Here is a 17,816-nt window from a genome sequence, read left to right as displayed (position 1 = left end):
GACTGTGAATACAACTTGCATAGATTCCTACCAATGCTGAAATACTTTGCAAAAGCAGCCAAAGAGCTCCCCTTGGAACTACCCAATAGTGAATAGTGAATTAGTAAGTAGAAGGAACCAGACCTGAGAGGAACACCAGTGTGTTGATATATAACTTCAGTGAGAATAGCTGAGCATTAAGGAAGATTTCATGGAGATTAATCACTGCAAATTGTACTTTTCCACATGTGGAGTTTTTCAGTTTTCCGTCAGATCTTATTATCAGAAGAATTTTCTGTAAGGGTGGAAGTGCAGTTACCTGTCTAATGAGCTGTTCATACATTTGTTTTTCTAATCAAGAGGATTACCAGCTCTCCTATCCTGCTTGTCCATGCTCAAGAAAGTAGTGGAAATACTGTCAATTAGGATTTAAATGTTGTTCCAAAAAATACATTTTTCCCCCACACTGTTTGGAATATGAAAATGGCAAAAGGAAGCTGATCACATTGACTTCCCTATGTGTGAAAGCAGAGTGGAGTCATTGCATTAGGAGATCTTTTTCAAAGGCAGCTTTTGGTGTCCTGTAATCATTCCTCTGACCTTGGTTATAGGCTGAAGGCTCTGAAGTTTGAGACTTCATATTCTATTTTGTAATTTAATGAATATCATCCAAGATATAGAAGGTCATTCAAGAGAGAATTTTTTTTCAGGATTGATAAAAGAGGGCTTAGGTTTTATCACTTAAAGGGTCACAATGGGTATGGTGCTTCCCTATTTTAAGAAGAAAAAGATCACTTGAAAATAAAGAAAACTGTTATCTTTATTTTACAAGATTCTTATCTGAAGATATTAACAGATATGATGTTCCAAATCATCTGCTGGAGAGTAGGAAAATTGCATCATGGACATTGTTTTACAAAAGCAGCCTGATTTTTAATCCCCATTCAGGTATCTGAAGCTAACACGACGACTCCAGAAAAGGAGGTGACTTTTGGTCAGGTGTGATTTTTATCTGCTACTGTCTATTATTCTGAATGGTAATTTTGATTCTGATATATTTTGTGTAATTTTGTATGATTTAATATCAATTGATAATTCTGGTGATAAAAAATACCCTGGATTTTAGGGTAAACATTCCAAGACCTCAAGAAGTGGTAGTCAGTTTTTATGTGCGACGTTAAACCAAGGTGTCTACACAAGGGTGTTTGCACATGTGCTTCGTCTTCAAACTCCCTTTACAATTGATGGAGACCTAGTGACTTATTTTGCCTACATACTGTCATCTAAAGACATGTGAAGTCTAGAGTATCAGACACCCACAGAAACAGGACAGGACCCAGAACAGGTGCAGGATGGGTCATTATGGTCCACTTAATTACCTCTAAGAAAGACAGTTACACACCAGACCTATGGAAAATGACAGGAAAATGGAAGGAAAATGGCAAATGGAAGATGGAAAATGGAAGGAAAATGAATTGAACCTATATTTCCACTTAGTTAAATGGGAACTTTGACCCTCCTGCCTTCTTGGGACACTCAAATTAGATAATTTAATCTGGAACTGAAATCAATCAGCAGAAATAAGATGCTTCTTCGCAGAAGAAATTCATAAGTATTCTTTAGCCAATTTGGCTTCTTTCATGTTAGCAAAAAATAAAGCACATACAAAATAGGTAAACACCAGCAAGATAAATGTAAATTGAGTGAAGTTTAATTGATTAGTCTGATTTCAATGTGACAAAGCCAGCACTGGATTTTCATTAAAATTTACAGAAGTATCTCAAAGGTTACAGGCAGTTCAGAGCAATAATATACCCTCATTATCAAATTCCTTTTATATCTTTAACCATATTCATTTAACATTCAGTTAAAAGGAACAGCATGGCTCTCTTGAACCTGTCACTAGTGATTTATTAAGTTCATTTTCTATTCATTTGTTTATAGATTGAACATGGGGGGAAAAGCTCAACAGTATTGAACACATTTAATAAAAAAAAATAAAAAAGGACTGGGTATTTAACTTTGCATCATGCTAGGTTAGACGTTTTTAGGAGGAAGACAATAATTAAATTTAAGCAACAGGCTTGATCAAGGATAAATGCTGTCTCTGAAATCAATGCCTATTTAGAGCAAGATAATAGTTCCTGAAAAAGCAGTGTTGTCTTGCTGCTCGACTGAGGTTTCAGTGTGTGTGGCTTGCAATAGTGAAAGGTTGAGAGGAAGCTGATGGCGCTTTTTGTTTAAAATCGATTTCCTAGATATAGGTAACATGCAATGGTGAATCAGATAGCATGCATGTTAGAATCATCCTTTGGCTAAAGAAGCATAAATCATCATCTAAAAATGTTATGTCTTGCAGCTATTACCAAAGAACTTCTGTCTCTTTTCAGAACTAATCCCTATTTCAGAGAAGCATTTGGAAAGACTGCTAGACTACCATTTAAATATCAGCAGCACAATTTATGAAAATTCATGAAAAGCTGTTCATAATTTTGTAAGGATTTGCATGGTAATGAAAAATACCATTATGGAAGAATTGAACATTGTCATTATTATGAAAATATTTTCAGCAGGACTTGCTTGAAAAGTAGTATACACTTTTATTTGAAACGTATGGAAATATGGGCATGTTATAATTATTAATAAAATAAATTATTTAAGAGGTTTTTTTGTTTGTTTTTACATATGCTAATTTAGTCAATGCTTCACCTAACAGCGCCCTTGTTCCAGAAGACATCCATAAGGTTGATCTACAATAGAAATTGGTGCAAGGCAAAGATTGCCAGATTTCAGTCTGGTGCTATTCTTAATGGTTGTATGACCATATACCGTAATGCATATTTATCAGCAGAGAAGTTCACATCAGTTGCCGTATTTAGGTGTACAACACACAGTGCACCTGAGGAAAAACAAAACAAACAAAATAAACAAAAAAAAAATCACCAAAACACTGGCAGGATAAATTAATGTAGATATGCCATTATAGAAATATATCTGCAAACATTTCACAGGTTTAATTGGTCATTTACTTATTGGTAATCATATGCTGCATCTCTTTCCTTGTTCATGGATAGCTTTTTTTTCCTTGATTTGATCTTAGATATAAATTTCCTGGCTATACAACAACTTTTCAATATTGATTAAGAAGTATTATCAGTTTTTCATGACAGACAAAAGTTAAACTTCAGTGGATGCCAAACACCCTGAAATTCATGTACATCTAAAGCAAAAATACATAAATAAATAAAACAAAATAATCCCTCTAAATCTAAATTCGAATTAGGTGTAGACATGATGACTGCTTATGTAACATATTTCAGGAAAGCACACATCACCAGAGCCAGTAAATCAGAGTATATATAGAGAATCATAGAGTTAATCGTTATGTCCCACTCCATGAAGCAAACTGTACAGTCCCGTTCTCTTTCTGTGCTGCAGATGTAACTGCTAAATGTACTAATCTGCTCTTAACAATTGTTATACATGAAACATAAATACTAAGGAGAAGAAAGGCAAGATATTAAATCTGAATTTATGTTCAGAGTCTACATTGATGGTAATAACAACTCATGCATTTCAGCACTTATTGAACTTGCTTGTCTTTCAGGGCTTAACTCTGAAATTAATCTTAGTTTTGGAGTTCAGAAATCATATTCCTTTATCAGGGGCATGTTTTCGAGCCTGTGATCTTTTATTATCCTCTTTTTTTTTTTTTTTTTTTGCTTTGGAGGTTAGACTTGACATGGAGGCAAAACAATCACATCCTGGCTAGTAAAAGGATCTTTATGCTATGAATAGGGCACTCAAAACATAGTCATACTATTAAGGAGAATATATCTTTACATTATCTAGAAAGAAATCAGTGTATCAAGCTATATGCTGATATAAATTTAGACTTACATCATGCACCACACAGTATAACAGATAAAGAAGTAAACTACCTAGAAATCAGTCTCCAGGAGAAATTCCAGATCACTCATGCACATGATTACTTAGTGTCACGTGGCGATACATTGGGTGCGATTACTAGCCTGCCAGCATATCTCTCTCACCCCTTCTCAAGTCTCCCCTCCCATTTTATCTATACTGAGATTAATGTAAACACATAGCATTGCTATTTTTTCTACCTCCAGCATCTTGAATGTGAGGCAAACATAAAATAAAACATCATTTCTTTCTACCAGGACTCAGGACAGTGACTTTCAACAGCACATGCCTGGGAGTACCACTCTATTTTAAAGAATAACATGAGTCACCATGTTACTACCTCAAATACCTACACTTTCAGTCATATTTAGAATTATTCAGATCTGTCCTTCTTTGAATGTGTGCTTGTGGCTTTTATCTTTCCATTTCAGTAGAATTCATAGCTCACACTACAGTCATATGTAGTGTAATGCTTTATTAGTGTCATAAATTTTTACAAACAGGGAAAAAAAACACTTCAAAGAGTAACTGCTAACAGCCCAGAAATATAAAAAAGTCTTGTGTGCTCTTGCTGTTGTGGTGGTTTGAATTGCACTATGACAGAAGAGAACACTCTTTAGAGCCCCAGGCCCTAGAGGCAAGAGAAGAAGCTGGTGGAGAGGAAGACTTGCCCTGGGTAGAGGAAGATTGGGTCAGAGAGCACCTAAGGAACCTCGATACCCACAAATCCATGGGCCCTGATGGGATGCACCCCAGAGTGCTGCGGGAGCTGGCAGATGCCATAGCTAAGCCACTCTCCATCATCTTTGAAAGATCCTGGAGAACGGGGGAGGTGCCGGAAGACTGGAAGAAGGCCAATGTCACGCCAGTCTTCAAAAAAGGCAAGAAGGAGGACCCAGGCAACTACAGGCCAGTCAGCCTCACCTCCGTCCCTGGAAAAGTGATGGAACGGCTCATACTGGCTGTTGTCTCCAGGCACATGGAGGACAAGAAGGTGCTCAAGAGTAGTCAGCATGGATTCACCAAGGGGAAATCTTGCCTGACTAACCTGATAGCCTTCTATGATGAAATGACCGGCTGGATAGACGAGGGGAGAGCGGTGGATGTCGTCTATCTCGACTTCACCAAGGCTTTTGACACCGTCCCTCACAACATCCTCCTGGGCAAGCTCCGGAAGTGTGGGATAGATGAGTGGACAGTGAGATGGATTAGGAACTGGCTGGATGGCAGGGCCCAGAGAGTGGTGATCAGCGGTGCAGAGTCTAGTTGGAGGCCTGTAGCTAGCGGGGTCCCCCAGGGGTCAGTCCTTGGTCCAGTCCTGTTCAATTTATTCATCAATGACCTGGATGAAGGCACAGAGTGCTCCCTCAGCAAGTTTGCTGATGACACCAAACTGGGAGGAGTAGCCGATACCCCAGAGGGCTGTGCTGCCATCCAGAAGGACCTGGACAGACTGGACAACTGGGCGGTGAAAAACCTCATGCAATTCAACAAGGCCAAGTGCAAGGTCCTGCACCTGGGGAGGAATAACCCCAGACACCAGTACAGGCTGGGGACTGACCTTCTGGAGAGCAGCTCTGCGGAGAAAGACCTGGGTGTCATGGTGGACGACAAGTTGACCATGAGGCAGCAGTGTGCCCTCGTGGCCAAGAAGGCCAATGGGATCCTGGGGTGCATTAAGAAGAGCATCTCTAGCAGGTCGAGGGAGGTGATCCTGCCCCTCTACTCAGCCCTGGTGAGGCCGCATCTGGAGTACTGTGTCCAGTTCTGGGCTCCACAGTACAAGAGGGATGTGGAGCTGCTGGAGAGAGTCCAGCGCAGGGCTACAAGGATGATCAGGGGCCTGGAACATCTGCCCTATGAGGAGAGGCTGAGTGAGCTGGGCCTGTTCAGCCTGGAGAAGAGAAGGCTGAGAGGGGATCTAATCAGTGTATATAAATACCTCAAGGGAGGGAGTGCAGAGGACGGGGATGGTCTCTTTTCAGTGGTGGCCACTGATAGGACTAGAGGAAATGGCCGGAAACTGAAACATCAAAAATTCCATAGGAACTTAAGGAAAAATTTCTTAACAGTGAGGATGACAGAGCCCTGGAACAGGCTGCCCAGAGAGGTTGTGGAGTCTCCTTCTCTGGAGATCTTCAAAACCCGCTTGGATGCAGTCCTGTGCCACGTGCTTTAGGTGTCCCTGCGTATGCAGGGGGGTTGGACTAGATGATCTCTAGAGGTCCCTTCCAACCCTAAGCATTCTATGATTCTATGATTCTATGATTAGTTTGAAAAGAATGAGCCCTCCTGGGGAAATTATATTTTTACTCCCCCACAGCAAAATGTAGAAAAAATGAGCTGTAAAAGTAAATACAAATGTAAATTTCATGCCTTTCAAAACATACAAGAACAGTATGCAATGCAGTGAAAGCACAGAAGTATTAAAAAAAAAAGATCAGAAGAAAAAATGTTCCCTTATTTCATGAAAGAAAATGAATCAAAGATGAATCTTTCATAACAGTACATTCAAATAAAAGCTCAAGTTATAAACAGAGTAGAAAGAAACTGTTATTACAGATATTATGAAATTCAGTTATTAGAAACAACACAAACAACTGCAGAGTGTAAACTCAGACCCAACAGGGATTAGTCACTTAAAAACCTAGGTAAGAATGGGCAAAAACTTGAAATATAAAGAAATAAGAGATTCATATCTGCATAAGAAATTCATATCTGCTGTGTAAATGAAATGAGGCTTAGGCTGGAAGCACGGGTACAGCATCTCACACAGTCACATATAAAAGACACATTGAACATGAAAGATTACAGAATCTTTTGTTATTTATAAGTATGCTGCTCAAGTCAGTCACATGGTACATTTACCAGTGTCTGACTGAGGACGATTAAAAGTTTTATGGTGACAACATTGGTGTTTGTGGTATTGATGGAATAGAGGCCTTCACATTTCACAAGTTTTGTTTGACTTACCACAATATATACAGCTAAATTCTTTGTATTTGAGGAATTAGTAGCTATTGGTTACTTCAGAGACTTCTAAAAACACATTCATAGACAAGTATCTTTTAACTATGAGTTAACTCCATAATGATATTTCCCATTGCGCACCATCCCTTTAATATATTTGCTAAATGGTTGATGCACAGTCATTTAAATTTGGTTTTCTGTTACTTTCTGTCTTCATTTTGATATCATAGAACCATAGAATGCTTAAGGTTGGAAGGAACCTCTAGAGGTTATCTAGTCCAACCTCCCCTGCACACAAGCGTTTTCAATCCCTGCTTGTACTTTAATTTGACTCTTGCAATCAGTAGAACACTGCCATGATGAATTATTATCTTCAAAGAGCTTTATAAATAGAAAAAAAGTAATTTTGCCACTGCTAATTCTGTAATTTTCAGAGTCTGGATAGCAGAATAAAGACCTGGGCCCAATGTCTTTATTCATGTTGAACACGTTGTCCACCTACTTACTTAGCCAGTGTGCTATCACTAGGAACAGGTACAAAGGGCAGTAGAATCATAGAATCACAGAATGCTTAAAGTTGGAAGGGACTCTAGAGGTCATCTAGTTCAACCCCCCTGTGCACACAGGGTCACCTAGAGCATGTGGCACAGGACTGCATCCAAGTGGGTTTTGAAGATCTCCAGAGAAGGACACTCCACAACCTCTCTGGGCAACGTGTTCCAGTGCTCTGTCACCCTCACTGTTAAAAAATGCTTCCTTAAGTTCCTGTGGAACTTTTGGTGTTTCAGTTTCTGGCCATTACATCTAGTTCTGTCGGTGGCCACCAGTGAATGCAACTTGCATAGAGGCCAGCACCATCCTCCTCACTGCCTCCCTTGAGGTACTTATAGACACTGATTAGATCCCCTCTCAGCCTTCTCTTCTCCAGGCTGAACAGGCCCAGCTCCCTCAGCCTCTCCTCATAGGGCAGATGTTCTGGACCCCTGATCATCCTTGTAGCCCTGTGCTGGACTCTCTCCAGCAGCTCCACATCCCTCTTGTACTGTGGGGCCCAGAACTGGACACAATACTCCAGATGTAGCCTCACCAGGGCTGAGTAGAGAGGCAGGATCACCTCTCTTGACCTGCTGGAGACGCTCCTCTTACTGCACCCCAGGATCCCATTGGCCTTCTTGGCCACGAGGGCACACTGCTGCCTCACTTGTCGTCCACCACGACACCCAGGTTACTCTCTGCAGAGCTGCCCTCCAGAAGGTCAGTCCTCAGTCCTGTACTGGTGTCTGGGGTTATTCCTCCCCAGGTGCAGAATCTTGCACTTGGCCTTGTTGAATTGCATGAGGTTTTTCACCGCCCAGTTGTCCAGTCTGTCCAGGTCCCTCTGGATGGCAGCGCAGCCCTCTGGGGTATCAGCTACTCCTCCCAGTTTGGTATCATCAGCAAACTTGCTGAGGGAGCACTCTGTGCCTTCATCCAGGTCATTGATGAATAAATTGAACAGGACTGGACCAAGGACTGACCCCTGGGGTCACCGCTAGCTACAGGCCTCCAACTAGACTCTGCACTGCTGATCACCACCCTCTGAGCTCTGCCATCCAGCCAGTTCCTAATCCACTCCTAATCCCATTCCTCACTGTGTCCACCTCATCTATCCCATATTTCCGGAGCTTGCCCAGGAGGATGTTGTAAGGGACGGTGTCAAAAGCCTTGGTGAAGTCGAGATAGACCAAATCCACTTCTCTCCCCTCCTCTATCCAGCTGGTCATTCCATCATAGAAGGCTATCAGGTTAGTCAAGCAAGATTTCCCCTTGGTGAATCCATGCTGACTACTCTTGAGCACCTTCTTGTCCTCCATGTGCCTGGAGACAACAGTGAGTATGAGCTGTTCCATCACTTTTCCGGGGACACCTCCGGGGAGGTGAGGCTGACTGGCCTGTAGTTGCCTGGGTCCTCCTTCTTGCCTTTCTTGAAGACTGGCGTGACAGTCCTCTGGCACCTCCCCCATTCTCCAGGATCTTTCAAAGATGATGGAGAGCGGCTTAGCTATGACATTTGCCAGCTCATGCAGAACTCTGGGGTGCATCCCGTCAGGGCCCATGGATTTGTGGGTAATGAGTTTCCTTAGCTGCTCTCTGGCCCAATCTTCCTCTACCCAGGACAAGTTTTCCTCTCTCCAGGCTTCTTCTCTTCTCCCGAAGGCCTGGGACTCTAAAGGGCTGCCCTTGGCAAACACCGAAGCAAAGAAGGCATTCAGTAACTGCTTTTTCTGTTATTCGTAACCAGGGTGCCCATCCCGTTCACCAGCGGACCCATGTTTTCCTGATCTTCCTTTTGCTGTTAATATATTTGAAGAAGTTTTTCTTGTTATTTTTAACATCCCTTGCCAGATTGCATTCCAAAAGCTCCTTAGCTTTCCTTGTCGCATCTCTGCATTCCCTGACTACGTTCCTGTATTTCTCCCAGGGGGCCTCTCCTTTTTTCCACATTCTGTATACCGCCTTCTTCTGCTTGAGCATTGCCACAAGCTCCTTGCTCATCCGCGCAGGTCTCCTGCTCCCTCTGCCTGACTTCTTACACACAGGGATGTCCTGTTGCTGGGCATGGAGGAAGTGCCACTTGAAAACTAACCAGCTCTCTTGGGCCCCACTTCTTTCTAGAGCTCTAGCCCATGGGATTCTCCCGAGGAGGTCTCTGAAGAGGCTAAAGTTGGCCCTCCTGAAGTCCATGGTTGCAAGGCTACTTACAGCCCTGCCTCCTCCTCATGGGATCCTGAACTCCACCAACTCATGGCCACTGCAGCCGAAGCTACCCCCCCACCTTCACATCTCCTACAAGTCCCTCTCCGTTTGGTAGCACGAGGTCCAGTAGTCCACCTCTCCTCGTTGGCTCCTCCACAATCTGCATCAAAAAGTTATCGTCGACGCTCTGCAGGAACCTCCAGGACTGTTTGTGCCTGGACTGTTATTTGTGTGTTAATAATTGGGAAATGCAGAAAGGTAATTTGGCCAGTACCTTCAATTCCTATTTGGTTTAGAGTCATTTTCCTCACTCAAAGAATTCGCTGTTTCTCGTCTGTATTATCATGCATGTTATTTTCATGGTATGTAAAATATAATCTCAGAAATAGTTAAGGCAGTTCAAAAGAGGAAGCCAGAAGAACTCTTCTCAGTTTCCAGCTTGCATTCATCCAAGTAGGTTTATCCTGATCAGTTTAACATATGTTAATGATTTTATGCTATCTGCACTCAACTTCATTGCATAGCCAGTGTGGGTCATTGGCACTTGACACTGAAATGTAGATTAGCTTAGCTCCTGATCAAGTATTCCTTCAGTACACCATGTTATTAGGTCCTTGATAATTACACACTCTCACAGTCCATATTTCTTTGTGCTGAGGTGCCATCAGTAGTGTCAGCCACTTTAACAGTCTGTCAGCTCTTGGGTGATTCACCTTTGTCTTTTATTTTAAAAAGTCAGATTCTTGACCAAATTAAGAGTGTATAGGTGTCAGGTTAGATAACCAGCATGATAATCTTATCTTGTCTTTAAATAACAAAATCCAAGATTCAGAAGCTTTTTAAAATTAAATTAAATTAAATTAAATTAAATTAAATTAAATTAAAAATAGGTTCTATCCAAGATGAAAGCTTGATTTTACTATACATTAAAAAAACCCTTCTATTCAAAATATTAATTAATTCATGCTGTTCTCAAAACTTTTAACTCCCGGTCTACATAAGGTCTAAGCCCTCTACCCTTCCTGACATCTCTACAGAAAAGGGATGAGATCCTTCCATAGGAGTGGAACAGAATAAAAGATATCTGTCTCTTCTTATATCCCTTCCTCTTTCCTATCCTTTTTTCCTTCTCAAGAAAGAAAACTTTAGAAATCCAGCAAAGACCAATTGAACTGTTTTGCCTCCTTAAGTGGGAATAACCAAGGTAAAACACCATATGGGTTACAGTGCATAAAAATGAGCACTATTAAAATTGTGTTGCCTGCTGTTAACCTGATGCCATTAACGGCCAGGCATTATTTAATGAACACATTTATTAGAAATTCATATCTGTAGCATTAGGAAACTTTGATTCCATGTTCCAAACCATCAACTAATATAACAAGGACAGAAATGGTATAGAATATCTTTAAAAAGAAACATGAACAAAAATGAATATGTGATGACTTTTGTGAAATCCAAATCTTTCTGAATGAAATTTGGAACATGCTGCCCTTTTATTGGGTTACTTTCAAGCTATGCCCACAAAATATTTTGCAGTTTTAAAATCAGAATCATTCTGATCGGTAGCGAACTCAACAGGTCTCTAGACAAATGTCCTGCTCAAAGAAGAATCAACACTGAATACAGACTGGATAATTTAGCTCTCTCCAGTTAGGTTTTGAAAATTTCCAAGGAAAGATATTCCAAAGACTCTCAGGACACCCCGTCACAATGCCAAATTGTCCTCATAATTATTTTCTCTTTTATTTGTAGACAGTTAGTACTTTCTCTGTTTCAATTTATGACCATTGACTCTTGCCTCAGAAAAGTGCCTGGTCCTGACTTCTGAATAACATCCTTGTAGATACCAGGGACCTGCTGTCAAGTCCCCAACACTACCCCCTTCTTCAGGTTGAGTAAGGCCCTTTCCTCAGCCCACAACAAGTTCTTGTCTTCTGAACTTGCTCCAGTTTGCTGATATCTTTCTTGGACTGATGGCCTAAAACTGACACTGTTTTCCAGATGCAATCTAGTAAGTGTCAAATACAAGGGAATACTCACTTTCATTTATCTAATGACTACTCTCCTTTTCATACAGTCTAGTATGCTAGGATGTTGTTGGTCATCATCAATTGTTAGGACACATTGCTGGCTCCTGTTTTCTAATCCCTAATCTTGTTCCACTGATGCAGGAGCTTAGTCTATCCCAGGTGCAAGATTTTATTGATTTTTCAAAGAGTTTTCAATTGGATTATTCTTTTAACCTGCCCAGAACCCTCTGAATGTCAGCCTAGCCCTTGGTATATTAACTGTAATATATAGGTCAGGATCATCTGCAAGCCAGTAGAGGTTGATTCTGTCTTTTTCTCCAAATCCTTAATGAAGATATTAAACAAAATAGGTTCCAAGGTAGATAACTGTGGAACTCCACCAATAACCAGCCTCCAGATACAACATGGATGAAAGATTAATGAACCCTTTCAGGACAGTGATCAAGCTACATTTTACCCATCTAGAAGTCTACTCAACCAAAGCATAATCCCCCATATGGGTTGCAAGGATGCTATTGGAGACATTGTTGAAAGCTTTACTAAACCCAAGGTAAATCTAGCTCTCCCTCATCCATTGATCCATTCACTTCATAATAAAGGCAACCAAGTTTATCAAATATTTACCCTAGAAAAATGCATGCTGGGTATCCTCAAACACCTTCTTCTCCATTGTATGATGGAAATGGCTTCCAAAGTGAGGATGCCTGGGCTATATTTCACCAGATCATCCAGTACGTGAGGCAATTGTAACTGATCTCTTCAGACAACATAAGCAAGTGTGGAGTTCATGTCTGGCACAGTAAGATCCTCCTCCTAGCTCCAGTGTGAAAGTCAAACTCTACTCATGGGTCATTTAATATATGTACGCAGATATAAATATATTTTAAGCACCACTGAGCCAAAATCTTAAGTAAGAATTTTTCCTTTCCATTTCAGAAAGACTCAATCTCTTGAAACTTGCATTATGCACATTTTATTCTCATTAATAACTGCAGCTGCAGGTCACAAATGATTAAAGTAAGCTTCAGTAACTTCCAGTTCATTAAGACAACCAAAGCACCAGAAAAATATTTGGCTTCTTCACAAGCCTTAGACACTCCTAAAATATTAGTTTTGCCTTGAACTACAGTTAGTGTCAAGAAATTTCAAAGCCACCCTGTTAATCATTCATTACTGGATTTTAAACAATAAAATATGCATATATATTCTGATATGTACATATACACATGCACACACACAAACACATATATCTTGATAACTCTCTTCTCAGTCAAATAGCCTGTCCCGTGGCAGTCAGGATTCCTAGTAATTCAAACTTTTATATTGTAATCTGTCATTTGAACTCATCTGAAATCTTAAAGTAGTCTTTAAATTCTCTGATGTTATTCGTGCTATTGCCAAGTTCCTGAACTCACAAAATATACCGTTGCAGAAGAGAGGAAGGGGAAGCAGAATTATGAATTCAAAAGCAAATCACTTTTCCTTCCTGCTGGCTTTTACAGTTTGACCATATAAATATTACAGCTTTAGCTGAGAAATTCCAAAAAATTGGAATCGGCTAGAGTTAGAAGGTTTATAGACCCTTTTCATTTGAAGAGGGTAAAATGTCTTTTTATTTTTTTTTAGTATAATTTGAGTTTGGGAATAAATGTAACTTGTAAGTAAACAGAACAAATATTTGGCCTCTAAGTCATTTTTGAAGGAGTAAAGAAATTTTCTAGTACTTTTTTATTAAAGCAACTAAACATTAAATTTAAACATTAAAGCAATATTTCTAGCACACAATTATAAATGTTTCTCTTTGTCCCTCCTGACTTCTTTAAGTAGGTTTTGCTTATAGGGGATATAGACCAATACAAAAAAAAATCCTAAAAAGTGCTTCTATAATCCCCATTTTGCCATTCATGATGTTAATCACATCAACAAATATGCTTATTTAAGCCCAAGCAAGATTTTATGTCAATGATTGCTTTCTATTCCATTACTTCAATGCTTGAAAAGAACTGAAGTTGTCATTTAAAGTAGATGTTCTGTAGAGGATACTCTTCTGGCCTGTATAAATATATACAGTTGAGCATGTTTGTTGTTTGAGAAAATACAGTGAAGCTTAAGAATATCAGGAGACATGTACAGAGTACAGTGGCAATTTCAAATAAACATAGTAGCATCTAAATGGCTAATAGAAAAAACAAAAACTATTTTCAAATAATTACCTAATAGAAAGTAATAAGCAATTAACCTAATTAGGGGTCATTAAATCGCAAGATTTTCACAAGCAACTGTTGAATTTGTTGTCATGTATGTTCTCTTTTCCTCTTTGCAAAAGTGTAGTTGTGAGATCTTTTCTCAGCACTTAAGTGATAAAACAATGCTGTATGAACAGAGACAATACAATGTGTATTTTACTCTGCTGCTAGCTAATGCTGATCAGGAGTCTTCATTAAGAAGTTCACATGGTTATTTCTGTCATTTCTGTTAAGCTCTAAAGGAAACAATGTACAACTGTTTTTGAAATATTCATAGTAGAATTATAACTTAAAAAAGCATGAAAATTAAGGTGATAGTACAAGCAAAATTTTCTTTTCATGCCTCATTGAAGATGAATTTTCAAAATTAGAAACTGTCAGCTTATCACTAGGCACTCCTGATACACACACAAGTATGAAATCTGCTTGTTGGGATGTGTACCATAGTAAAACATAAAATAAAGATTTAATGTTACATTTTTTTCACTAGCCTGTTATAATAACCATTCAGTTCTTTATTCTTTGCATTCTTACATTGAATATAAAAGTGACTTCAGCTATCTGTCCTTCAGTAGTCTCTTTGTTCAGCAACAGTACAGTGGCAAAACTGGCAGATAAATCTTCAATGTCAGCTTTTGTACTTATTCTTTCATTTTAAGAGAAAGGTAAAATTGCAGGGGACTTTTATATTGCATGGTAGTAAATTAATTGAGTAAGCTCATAAAAGTAACAAAGAATCTAAAGAGAACTGCTAAAGGTCAGAAAACTTCCCAAAGGACTTTTCAGAAATGATCGGTACTGGTTTCAGTAAGAGAGCAAAGCATGCAGAAGTAATTGAATACATAGTAAGATCTCATAGGGGAGCACCACAGAAAAAATACTGAGACCAAGGAGTTGTAGAAGTTAAAGAAAATAGTTTTAGCCAAGCTAGGACAAAACTTTTGGTAGGAAAAAATATCTTCAGGCTCCAAGGTGCCATAGCTACATGGTACCTGTGCTAGCTCACATTTAGCTCTTGAGTATCTGGGTGCCTTCACCAGATGTAGTGATGCATCCGCCACTACATTGAAGTCTCATTCAGTTGCAACTAAAAGGTTTTTAAGGTGATCCTGGTTTGGGTGTCTGCGAGCTGTGAGGAAATCAGGGGGATAGCACTTGTTTTTCTGGTTAACTTTCTTTATATTGCAGATATAATCATCTATCTTCTCACTTTATTTGTTCTTTCAAAACTTTCCAGAAGCTTTCAAGTTATCACAAAAACGCATCTTACAAGATAAGGCGATTTGAGTATTTTTCTGCCCCCCTCTCTCTCTCTCTTTTTTTTTTTTTTCCCCTTGAGAAACATTATGTAGCAATAGACATTAAAAAAAAAAAAAGATCTAACAGAGTGCTTCCACACAGCCAAAAGGCAGAGTACGTCTCTTTACACCAGACAGGATGTTCAGCTTTGGATGAATTTTTTAAGCTAAATGCAATTTCCAGCTCTAGTAACATTTATCACAACAGGCATGTTTATCAAACCTGGATCTCCTAAATGACTTGACAGCTGCACTAAGCACTTTATCTGAGTCAGATGTGGCTGTGCTGGTTGAGGAAAAGGCTAACAGGGCTTTACCCTTCCCCATGCCCCACCACTGCAGCTCTGTGCACCCCGGCATTCCCCATGCAGCACATGGCTGCTGCTCTGCTCCTTCACACCACAGGGTATTTACAGAGCCGGAGCAAAGACGCAGTATGGTGCAGCATATACTTCATCCCATTTACAGCTGTGTCACACATGGGGAGGGCTCAGTTCTTTTATTCTGCTACATCCATCCAGCCTTAGTACTGAACACCTGGAGACTGAAAGATCTACCTACCTTCTTGTCCTCTATCTGCTTCACTAAGTCAGCAAAACATCTATTTATAGTAATGGCTCCCTGCATTTTTGCAACAAGCCTCTTTACTTTTGGAACTATTTTAATTTCTCCAAGAGTCTCTTTGTCTCTAATTGAGAAACTATTTCTTCATCCTTTCTGGCTTTATGATACCCTTCAGGAGAATAAATGAAGAGTGTTAATATAATTTAATAACAAATAATAAGCAATTAATGTTGTGTTCTTTAAACTGAAGGAAGTGGTGCCGTATTGAGGGATCTGAACAGGCTGGATCAATGGACTGAGGCCAATTTTATGAGGTTCAACATGGCCAAGTGCTGTGTCCTGCCCTTCGGTCACAACAAGCCCATGCAGCGCTACAGGCTTAGGGCAGAATGACTGGAGACTGTGTGGCAGAAAAGGACCTGGGGGTGCTGGTCGACAGCCAGCTGAACATGATCCAGCAGTGTGCCCAGGTGGCCAAGAAGGCCAATGGCAACCTGGTTAGTATCAGGACCAGCGAAGTGATCGTCTACCTGTACTGGGAGCTGGTGAAGGTCACATCTCAAATCCTGTGTTCAGTTTTGGGCACCTCACTACAAGAAAGACATGGAGGCACTGGTACATGTCCAAAGAAGGACAATGAAGTTGGTGAAGGGACTGGAGCACAGACCTTATGGAGCACAGTGGCTGAGGGAGCTGGGATTATGTAATGTGTAGGAGACTCGGGGAGACCTCTACAGCTACCAGAAAGGAGGCTGTAGTGAGACAAGGGTTGATCTTATTTCCAAAATAACTACCGATAGGACAGGAGGAAATGGCCTCAAGTTGCATCAAGGGAGGTTCAGGTTAGATATTAGGAAAAATTTTTACATGGAAAGAGTAGTCAAGCATTCGAACAGACTGCCCAGGAAAGTGGTGGAGTCATCATCCCTGTCAGGGTTCAAGAAACGTGTAGATGAGGCACTTTGGGACATAGTTTAACAGGCACGGTGGTTAAGGGCTTACAACTGGACTCATTGATCTTGAAGATCTTTCCCAAGCATAACGATTCTATGATTCTATGATTCTGTATCTTCTCTTTCACTGTATTAAGGAGTCAGATTTCTGAGCTTGCCCCTCTCAAATCCAATTCCTTCAGAGAACTGTGCATGGATGTGTACATGACTGTTTCTTAACTGATCACAAACCATGGCATCCTTCAAGATGTGCCTTCTCAAATGTGTCTTATTTGTGCGCCACTGCCTTTGCCCTTACCACTCCTGGCAGCTGCAGTGGGGAAGGCAATAGGCAGCATTCAGATATGTAAGCAGAAAGAGGATTTTGCTGCTCAGTTGGTGCTGTCAGGCCACTTTATTGTGATATAACTACCACCCATTGTATTGGAGATGGAAATTTCTGTGATCTGTAGAGTCATAAAAATCTCCTCTGGGAAGCAGAGGCCAGACCTTGAGAAAGAAGATGTTTGCCTTCCCAGGCTGAGCGATAAGGAGCAGGGATGCAGCTGCTCAGCCCGGTTCACATGCAACCCCCTCCAAAAACCTGTTGAAGCCGGCCGCTCAACTGCGCTTGTAGCCAACTTAACCGCAGACGTCCTCCAAACTAGCTTTGGAGGCCAAACATCTGAAAATGAGGAAGAAGATGAGGAAGGCAGGACCCCGAAATTGAGGGCTGGGACCCCCGACTGGTGTGCGGGCCTGTGCACTCAGTGGGGTGCGGGAGGGAGAGTTGCACAACTCGAGGTGGAGTTTGTCCTCCCCCGGGCTGCCTCCTGGGTTGTACTGCCAGGATGCACCGGGCAGAGAAAGGACAGTGCAGGGAGAGCTGGGGGAAGGAGAAACTCCAAACTCTGAGGCCTGCGCTGTCTCCATGGAAGCCGGTCAGCAACTCCCTCTCTGATCTGCCAGCTCGAGAGGATATTCAGTTTCAGTATCCTGCTAGCAGGTATTATCTCGTAATTATCCATACTTTGCTTCTTTGTGTTTTCACCTGAATAAATGCTCGACGTAGTCACCTGGGTCTGGCATGATTATTGCTGAATCCCGAGTCCATCCGGAACATCCATGTAA

General features: G+C 40.7%; 1 pseudogene; it reads right to left on the bottom strand.

Annotated features, from left to right (window-relative positions):
* Positions 1 to 3,710: 3,710 nt before the first annotated feature.
* On the bottom strand, positions 3,711 to 15,816 carry LOC148593684 (uncharacterized; annotated as a pseudogene).
* Between the last annotated feature and the right edge of the window lie 2,000 nt (positions 15,817 to 17,816).

The sequence above is a fragment of the Tinamus guttatus genome, unplaced genomic scaffold (assembly GCF_059628265.1).
Source record: "Tinamus guttatus ecotype Peru unplaced genomic scaffold, ASM5962826v1 Tinamus_guttatus_pri_ptg000355l, whole genome shotgun sequence".
Taxonomy (NCBI): Eukaryota; Metazoa; Chordata; class Aves; order Tinamiformes; family Tinamidae; genus Tinamus; species Tinamus guttatus.
This window is presented reverse-complemented; position numbering and strand designations above follow the sequence as displayed.